Genomic DNA, 10,026 nt, shown 5'->3' with positions numbered 1-10,026 from the left:
CGAAGGGAGCCTAGTGTGGATTTAAGTCGCTTTAAACAGATTCCGCAGAGAAACTGAGGCTCCTTCTCACTAGGGAGGGTCATCCTCCACCACCCTACTTCCAACCTCCTTCTCTGTTTGACAGTCACTGGTCTGGACTCTAGCCAAGAGGAAAAGAATTCACTAATGAGCTTCATAGTTATATTCTGCTGTTTAGAGTGTTCTATGACATAATTCTGGTCAGGCTGCCTCTAGAAAGCCAGTCACCTTGCTATTCTAGCAAAGTTGAGTTTTAAGCCTGCCAAACTAAAGACTGGACTTCACAGACTGGTGTCCAAAATGACCCCCTGTAGAACACATCTGGACAGCTTGCTAGCCTCCCAGGCCTCACTCTCCTTCTTCATTGGCTGGATCTCCAGCTGTATCCCTGGTTATATTCCAATTAGAATGTGCATACACACACATCTTCCTCCACATGGTTTATTAAGGCACTGTGTATGATTTGTTTTTACTGTGATTTTTAAAATTATTCACACTTTAATATTAATATTGTTAATAGTGATAACAATAAGGCCATTATCTACATAACTTTTACAGTTTACAAACTGTTTACATAAGGGTACTGTACATGATGATATCGCCTTACTCCAATTTGACCTTAAAAGGGACGGGACAGAAATATAGATCAATGGAACAGGATAGAAAGCCCAGAGATAAACCCACGCACATATGGTCACCTTATCTTTGATAAAGGAGGCAAGAATATACAGTGGAGAAAAGACAGCCTCTTCAATAAGCGGTGCTGGGAAAACTGGACAGGTACATGTAAAAGTATGAGATTAGAACACTCCCTAATACCATACCCAAAAATAAGCTCAAAATGGATTAAAGACCTAAACGTAAGGCCAGAAACTATCAAACTCTTAGAGGAAAACATAGGCAGGACACTCTATGACATAAATCACAGCAAGGTCCTTTTTGACCCACCTCCTACAGAAATGGAAATAAAAACAAAAATAAACAAATGGGACCTAATGAAACTTCGAAGCTTTTGCACAGCAAAGGAAACCATAAACAAGACCAAAAGACAACCCTCAGAATGGGAGAAAATATTTGCAAATGAAGCAACTGACAAAGGATTAATCCCAAAATATACAAGCAGCTCATGCAGCTCAATATCAAAAAAGGTAAAAAGGTAAAAAGGTAAAAAGTCTGCCTGTTTATTCAAGCCTTTTCTGTAATGAAGGGGGGGTAATATCTGCACCGTGTTGTGCTTTCTATATGAAATATTCAGTCAATGACCTCAGACATGTAATAAATACTATATCAATCATCTTTACAACTTTCTAGTAGTTAACTATTGTCAGGGATAGAGAGACATAGAAGATGAGAAATAATAGACGAAAATCTTTGACTTCCCAGTTTCTTCAACCCTTCTAATCTTAGGTGTGTTTTCAGATAGTGGCCATTAGAGTGTATATCATATATGCAATCTATAAATTTAACATGAAATAACATCTTGCTTTTATACTAATGTTGTTATTGAAAAGAATCTGGAGTACTTTCATGTCATTAACTCATTTATTATATCTTTACAACATCCTCTTAAATTCTGGTGACTCCTTAGTCTGCATTCAGTATTTCATATCAAATGCTCTAAGATTCAGAAGAAAGTAATTGCCTGTAACAGTTTTAAAAAACCACTTTCTGTTTTCTTTTGTGCTTTTAAAACCCATTGTTTTCCATCTAATTTCTTGACATTACATCACCCCTACCCACCCAACCTGGCATTCTTCACTTTCTGTTGCCCTTGCCCTTTTGTAGCTAGGTCTCATAAATTAATTGTGTCCTTCTTTTAATCCTTTCTTCCTCTGGTCTGGTTTCCTTCATTATACAGTTGACATTTGAACAATTCGAGGGTTACGTGTGACCACCCTCCACACAGTTGAAAATCTGAGTACAATTGATAGTGCGCCCTTCATTTTCTTGGTTCCTCTGTACTTGCAGATTAAACCAGCTGTAGATCACGTAGTACTGTAGTATTTACTCTGGGAAAGACTGAGTTTTATAAGGGAGACAAAAGTATAGCCTATATTCCCGGTTTCAAAATGTTCTCAATACAGTTGGGAAAATAAGATAAACACATCAGAATTACATTGATGAAAATGTGATCATATTTCATCTGGAAGTGACTTAAAACTTCATGTATTTATTTCACATTTGTTTTCAAAGTTTTTCAACCCAACTCATGGATGACATGCCATGCTGTTTAGAACCCACTTTAATTGTGTCTACTAGTGCCAACAGCTTCTGGGTTTCCCCTGTCCCTCCATCACTAGGATAATACCCCTTGAAATATGTTAGGGAATTAAAGTAGTAGATATCTAAATAAATGAAAAAGTTAAGAGGAAAACATAGAATAACAATAATAATTATATTCACTGAAATGACGAACCATGGGCATACAGCTATACATGTCCTCATACAGTTAGGGTCTTGTCAGGAAAAAGATGATATACCCAAAGGGTTTAACTACAAAGAGTTTAATGAAGGGACTAGATATAAAGGGTGTAGTCAGAGAGGCCAGTACAAAGATAAAATAAGACGATGAAGTGCCCAGGGACATTGGGAAGTTATTACTAACTCTAGGCCTGAAGGGGAAAGAAAGGGAAAGATGTTTCCAGCAGCAGATAAGAGCCAGCTCTGTGTAAAGGGGCAGCCTGATGGGAGCTATGGCCTTAGGGGGAGGAGTGTAACCAGGCAGAACTGTTACAAGAGGGGAAAGAGTGAGAACAATGACCCTGACTTCCCTCTCCTCCTGCCCTCAGATTTCCTCCTGGTGACTGACCCTAACCCAAAGCTGAAGGGTAAGAAAACCCAGACCATACCGTTGGTAAAGGTTTAGTGTCCAGGGGAACAGAACAGAGCTGAGATGGGTGAGAAGGGATCTGGAAGGGCAAACAGAGAATAACCAGCACAAATCCCTACAGAGTTTTAGGAGTCTCTGCAGGTAGGTTTATGGTAAGGGATTTCCAAGGCAGTGAACTCCAGCATCCTCAGCCTGGTTGGCAATAGGCATAATAGGGCAAATTGAAGAGACCCATGACCTTAGAATTTAACCTCACGAGTCAGTCTCCCAAACCCCCTCCCACCACACACCAACTACGTACTATATAGTTTAAATGTAGCCCAGTTGTTAACATTTTTACCCCTATTATTTTGGTGGGAAAATGCTCGTTTGTCAGGCCAAACTTTACCATTAGAGTAAGGGCCAACTGGGAGAAAATGAAGCCGACATGAAGGTAAGGTAAGCAGTGACGCATGGATGCTGCGGACAATCCCAAATTAAACCACACACACCACAAAAACCATCCTAAGGTTTGTAATGCAAAGACTCCCTAAATGGCCTCTCCTCAGAAATATGCAGATCGTCTACGGTCAGGATCTTAATGAACTCGAATTAATTTGTGAGAGCATTCTAGGGGTACAGTAATACACAAAATGTTCTTGAGTGTCACAGTTTACCAATTGCTTAGTCAGTTGAGACTCTGGGGTCCCTGGGACTTCCCTACTGGTCCAGTGGTTAAGACTCCATGCTTCCACTGCAGGGGGCACGGGTTTGTTCCCTGGTTGGGGAAGTAAGATCCCTCAAACTGCGGGAGGCAGCCAAAAAAAAAAGACTCTGGGGCCCTTTGCCTGGGGCAAATGACCTTCTCTGGCCGCGTAATCTGACCATGGACTCCCAGGCGTTGCCTGTTGATTCTCCTATACAACTGGGCTTTGATTAAGGAGACAGTGAAAGGAAAGTAGCCTGCTCTTCTCATCTCCACCTACTTCCTGGCCTCCAATTCCACATTATCTTGACCAAATCGTGGTCATTTTAAATAGAATCTCCATGTTCAATAAACTGTGCTATAGAACGGATGAGAACAGAGAAGCGGACATTGCATTTGTCAGTTAGGTCACTGGTGTCCTTGGCCAGACCAGTTTCAGTGGAAGACAGCCTCCCCCCGGTACGCCGAGGTAGGCTGGTGAGGTATGAATGATTGCAAGGGGGCTGAAAACTTAGCCCCTTAAGTTCCTGACATGGCCGGGAGGAGCTAGATTGACTTTGATGTTGTCCTCAGGATACCAAATACATATAGTCATTTTCTCTGGCTGCCGGGACATGGACAAGTTTGGAAAGCACAGCTGCATAGTGATAGCAGTGGAAGTCAAATTGCAATTCACGAGGACTAAGTGGAGACATGGAGGTGGAAGCTGTGAGTGTAGAGAAGTCTTTCCAGATATATATGTCAGTGAAAGGAGAGAGAGCAAACAGACTGATTCTAAGCAGGTTTTTAAAAAATTATCTATTTTGCTTATTTATTTGGGCTTGTGCCGGGTCTTAGTTGCGGCACGTGGGATCTTTGTTGTGGCATGCATGTGGGATCTAGTTCCCTGACCAGGGATCAAACCTGGGCCCCCTGCATTGGGAGCATGGAGTCTTACCTGGACCATCAGGAAGGTCCCTCTAAGTAGGTTTAATAGGCAGATGCTTGAGGACATTTGTAACAAGTAGAGAAGGGTCTGGCTGTAGAGAGGAATTACAGATACAAGGGGGAGAAAAGGAAGGCACTGTTAAGGTGGGAAGGAAGAATGCTGAAGGATTTCACCACTCTGGCTACTATTTTCTTTGTTAAAAAGAGGTTGAGTTATCTGCTGACAGTGAGAGAGACAGGATCTTGATATGGGGTTTTAAGAGAGACATAAAGACTTGAAATGTTTGCTATCAAAAATGAGAAAGGAAGCTGCCAAAAGATAAGTAAAATTTTGCCAATGTTGAGAGCCAGACTGAGAATGGAGCTCATAAATGTGTAATGAAGCTAATCGGCAGTTATATGTTTCACACAGCTGGGACAGGACACCTGGGGGCTTGAGAAAACACAGTGTTAGACGGTTTTATCTAGGACCATGACCTGGAAGAGCGAGAACAGTAGAAAAGATAAGCTAGCAAGAGAATTGAGGCAGCTGGTAATCAGAGGAGGGACAGGATTTGAACTTGTTAAAATAAGAGTTCTGCCTTGTTTGTCTTGTTCATTGCTGTACCTCCCATACCTGGAGCAATGGCTCTTAACTGTGGATTATAATCACCTGGAGAACTTTAGAAAGTCCTTATGCCTAAACTGCACCTTGAACCAATTAAATTGGACTCTCTGGGTGAGTTCCAGGCATGGTATTTTTTTAAAGGTCTCTGAATGATTCCAGTCTACAGCCAAGGCTGACAATAACTGGTCTAGAACAATGTCTGGCATAAAGTAGAAACCTAATAAATTCAGTTCAGTGAATGGAATTCAGGTCAGATTACAGAGGCTCTAAAACTAGGAAGGGGGACTTCCCTGGTGGTGCAGTGGTTACGAATCCGCCTGCCAATGCAGGGGACACGGGTTCGAGCCCTGGTCTGGGAAGATCCCACATGCCACGGAGCAACTAAGTCCGTGCGCCACAACTACTGAGCCTACGCTCTAGAGCCCACAAGCCACAACTACTGAAGCCTGTGCGCCTTGAGCCCGTGCTCCGCAACAAGAGAAGCCACCGCAATGAGAAGCCCGTACACCGCAATGAAGAGTAGCCCCCGCTCACCGCAACTAGAGAAAGCCCGTACGCAGCAACAAAGACACAACGCAGCCAAACATAAATAAATAAATAAAAATAAAACTACGAAGGGCTGAGGTTGGGAAAAGGGATAAAGACTGAAGTCTCCATGAACTTGAAGTGTAGGTTTGAGGCCATTGTTTTCAGAGAGGGATTTGTAAGTTTATTATTTTGGAGTAGGCACAGTTCAAGTGGTACGGTTTCACCTGTTTCTGGCTAAGGGATTTTGCATAAGTACCAGGGGGTGAAGCTTGCTACAGCATGGCAGTTAAAGATCTGAAGTTATGGTGTTGGATGGTTTGTGAAGTTAAAATTTAAAGTTGCGCGGGGCATGACCAGAGGGAAGCAGGGGAGGAAGACTTGAGGTTCATGGCTCTCAGGCTGGATGTTGATTTCAGTTGAACTGGTTCTGACTTGCACTTCCCCCTAATGATCGTAAATTCATGTTTTTCAGCAAATTTTCCAGGCCTTCGGAATCTGAGATCACCTTTGCTTCCCTGGGACTGGGTCCACCTTACGCTAAGACACACACACTAGTCTTACTGTAAATTAGTTCATACCTTTTCCTGCTTTCAAGAGAGTATCAGGTGAAGGCATTGAAGTTTAGGAAAGCAAAGAGTGGTGAGATGTGGAAAACGCTATCTCAATTCACCACCCTTACAATTTTGCTTGAGGCTATTCCAGTCAGGACTGCTACTGAGCAAAGATGACAACAGAAACAAAAACAAACCATAAAACTAACCTCCTACCCAAATCCCATAATGGTTTTGGAGAAGCACAGTGAGGCCAATGACCTCTAAAATGGCATTTCTTCTTCAATTGATTAGATATTTACTGCTCACTTATCACAACCCACAACCTCTATATGGGATTACATTGAACTCTGACCGTAGATAAGGTGCATTAGGTGATTAGGGTGGGTTGGGCTCCCATAACAGAGCTAATTTACCCTCCCCAATGCCCAACACCCAAGTCATTTCCAAGGAATTATTTATAAATAGTTGGATACAGTACGGTCAGGTGGTGAAGAAGTTTGTAAATCATTATTTTATTATATGAAGAAGTAGTTGCACTTCTCCTCCAGGTGAGGTAAATATTAACTTTCTAGCTGGAAAACTGAAGTCCTAATCATCTTGGCGACACTGTGGTCATATGACATACCTGGGGGCAGCTCCAGATGGCAGCATGTAAAACAAATGATAGGGGGCCTCAAGCAATATTTGATTAAGAATCGTTCTCTTTGTGGGAGGAAATCAGCACTCAAACCAGCTAAGCTGGCGAGCTCTCCTCCAGTGCCTGCTGCTGGGGCAGGATGTCTGGGGAAGTTTCACGAGGACAGTAACACCCCTCACTGCAGTAGGTGAGAAACAGTCACAGTGGGATCTACATAGGAAAGAAGACTTCAGACTGAAGACATGAAACGCCCACCAAAGCAGCAGGATTGAGGAAGGACACCAGGTCTCTCCATCCCATTGTCACTACGCTGTCCCAGTTCACCACCTTCCAGCCCTCACTTAGAACCTAGAAACTGCAGCAGCTTCCCAAAGGGCGTCCTGCCTCCTGACCCCCTCCATTCCATTCCCTAGTCTGCAGCCATCAGGCTCTTTCTAAAATGCCATTCTGGTTTTATCACCCCCTATTTGAGCCCATTACCTGGCTTCTCATTTCTCCCATTTCTCAGGATAAGGTCAACTTTGAGCATAGCTGAAAAGCTCTATTAATGACTCGACTTCTGCCTGCCACTCCCGGCTTCCATTCTTTACTACGTTAAACTTCTAGTTTGTTTAAACCGGTGAAGCTCTCTGGCTTCCTCTTCTGGGAACTCTCTTCCTCTTTTTACTCTGGTGAACTCCTCCTTACTTTTTAGGACTCCCTTTCGATATCCTAGTGGGCGCTCCTATAGCATTCTAAACTTCTATTATAAGTTACTGCATCTCTTAGGCTGTTTAATGATCTGCCCGTCTTGCTGTACAGTATTAGCTCATGGTGAGTGTTTAATATTCACCACACCCTATTAAGCATTTTCCTTGGCATATCTCATGTGATTCCCGTAAGAATCCTGTGAGGGAAACACTTGATGACAAATAATTAAACCGAGGCTCATGTTAAGTTATTTGCTTAAGTCCTACAGCTAGAAAGCTCCATAGGGCAAGATGGCGTTGCTCTTGCCTATCATTTGACCCCTGGCAACAAATGTATACCTAGCCCTTAGCTGTAGCTAGCACTCACCTTGCACTTAGAATGTGCTGGGCATATCTCAATCTTATGTCAATAGGATGGGGAAACTGAGATAAAGGTTAAGTGACCTGCCCATGGTCACACAGCGAGGAAGTAGCCAGGCTGTGATTTAAACCTAAGCATCTGGCTTCAGAACTTCTGCACGCTTAACCCTTAGACTGTCCTTCCTTTGCATGAGCAGAAATGCTTCAGGTTGCAGAAATGTTAAGGAAAGAGGTGAAACAGTCAATAAAGCAAAGCAAATCGAGACTACTTTTTTTTTTTTTGGCCGCGCCACGTGGCTCACGGGATTATAGTTCCCTAACCAGGGATTGAACCTGGGTTCCCCTGCAGTGGAAGCGCAGAGTCCTAACCACTGGACCACCAGGGAATTCCCCAAGACCATCTTTAATTAGGCAATTTGTTAGTCCTTCAGACAGCCTCCCATGAAGTCTTCACATTACCCACAACAGAAAGATAGATGCATAGTTCTCACCAAATGAAAACATGTCTGGAAGAAGAAACCATTTTCTATATTGTAGTGTCTCAGCTTCACTGAGCAGTAATCAGTGATTTAAAAAACATTCAACTAAAATTTCCTTTTTAACACTGCACTATATACTCAAATGACATTCTCTAGAGAAAATGGGGAGGGAAATCCGGTGGGATTATGGTGAAAAATTGCAGTCAGTCTGCTGTCTTGGAAGAGCACTGCTGTTGTCTGAGAAAAAGAGAAGAATGAAAAAATCCTTGCAGTTCCTAACAAGGCAAAAAAAAGTTTAACTTGGCCTTGTCAAGTATAAATAGGACTTGGGTGGCAGAGAGAAAAAAGCAAAGAAATGCTTTTGTAGTTGTATTTTTCTCCCTTCCCCAAATGGAAAATTTTATTGCTGTTTCTTCTGATTTCTGAATTGTTTTGATGGTTTCTGTGACACTGACTTGTTTTAAAAAATCATCTCAGCAGGCTTTTCCTTTTGATAAAACAGAAAAAATTTGACTAATTCATGGAAAACATTTTACTTTTTGGAGAATGGAGGGAGAATGATGACTTGGGGGATATGAAGGCAAGAGGATCTCTAAGGGAGTGAGGGATCCCCTCATCATCAGAAGATGCAGCTGGCAGTAATTGTCAGGAAGCTGAGGCTAGAACCTTATTTGACTTGGCTGCTGTCTTTTGTTAAGAGACAAGAGACAATGGTTGTTGATCAGGGATAATGGCTTGGTGATGGAGAGTTCACTGGATAAGGGACAGGACTTGTTCATGGATTTAAGAAGAAGAAGGTGATAGAAAAGGAAGAGACAAGCGTGATCCCTAGATGTGTGGCTTTGGTTTCTGGGTGGAGCCTGTTATTGACATAGGGAAGAAGAGATTTAGGGGAAAAAATGTTTAAATTCAATGTTGCACATGTTAAGTTTGAAATTTCTGCACGAGAGTCCTACCTGATCTCCCTTGTTCTACTCATACTCTGTTACAGTATCTTTTCACAGTGCAGCCGCAAGAGGATCCTTTTAAACTGTACTCAAAGCCATCCAATGACGCCACTTCCAGCTCCGAGTAAAAGCCAAAGTCATGGCCTCGTCTTCTACACACGTCCTTGTTCATTCCCTTCCAGCTGCACTGTTCTCCTTGCTGTCCCATGAACATACCAGGTACACTCCCATCTCAGGATCTTTGTAGTGTCTCTTTTTTTTTTCTGGAATGCTCTTCCTACAGATATCTTAGCTATCTTACTGACCTCACCTCTAAGCCTTTGCCCAGATTTCAGCATCTTGGTAAGGTCTACGCTGATCACCCTATTTAAAACCACGACTGCTCTTCCATCCCTAGCACTCTACTTTCTCTTTTTACATAGCACTTCTGTTTCATCACCTTCTATTATACCATGACCCTTTTTTTTTTTTTATGGCCATGCCGCATGGCTTGTGGGATCTTAATTCACCAACCAGGGATTGAACGTGGGCCCTCGGCAGTGAGATCACGGAGTCCTAACCACGGGACTGCCAGGGAATTCCCTATACTATGATTCTTTTATAAGGTCAATTGTTAATCTTCATTTCCTCTCGTTGGAGCGTAAGCATCACGAAGGAGAGAAATATGATACTAATATATCCCAAGAATCTAGAATATTCCATGAGTATGGTTAAATATGAGTAAAAATAATTATTCGATGTCTAAGAAATGTCAAATAGATGGTT

General features: G+C 42.4%; 1 non-coding gene across 1 annotated transcript; it reads right to left on the bottom strand.

Annotated features, from left to right (window-relative positions):
- Positions 1–8,147: 8,147 nt before the first annotated feature.
- TRNAG-UCC (transfer RNA glycine (anticodon UCC)) lies at positions 8,148–8,221 on the bottom strand. The gene has a single exon. It is a non-coding gene; the product is annotated as a tRNA-Gly (tRNA).
- Between the last annotated feature and the right edge of the window lie 1,805 nt (positions 8,222–10,026).

The sequence above is a fragment of the Lagenorhynchus albirostris genome, chromosome 4 (genome assembly GCF_949774975.1).
Source record: "Lagenorhynchus albirostris chromosome 4, mLagAlb1.1, whole genome shotgun sequence".
NCBI lineage: Eukaryota > Metazoa > Chordata > Mammalia > Artiodactyla > Delphinidae > Lagenorhynchus > Lagenorhynchus albirostris.
Note: the sequence above shows the minus strand (reverse complement) of the source record. Positions and strands in the feature narration are given on the sequence as shown.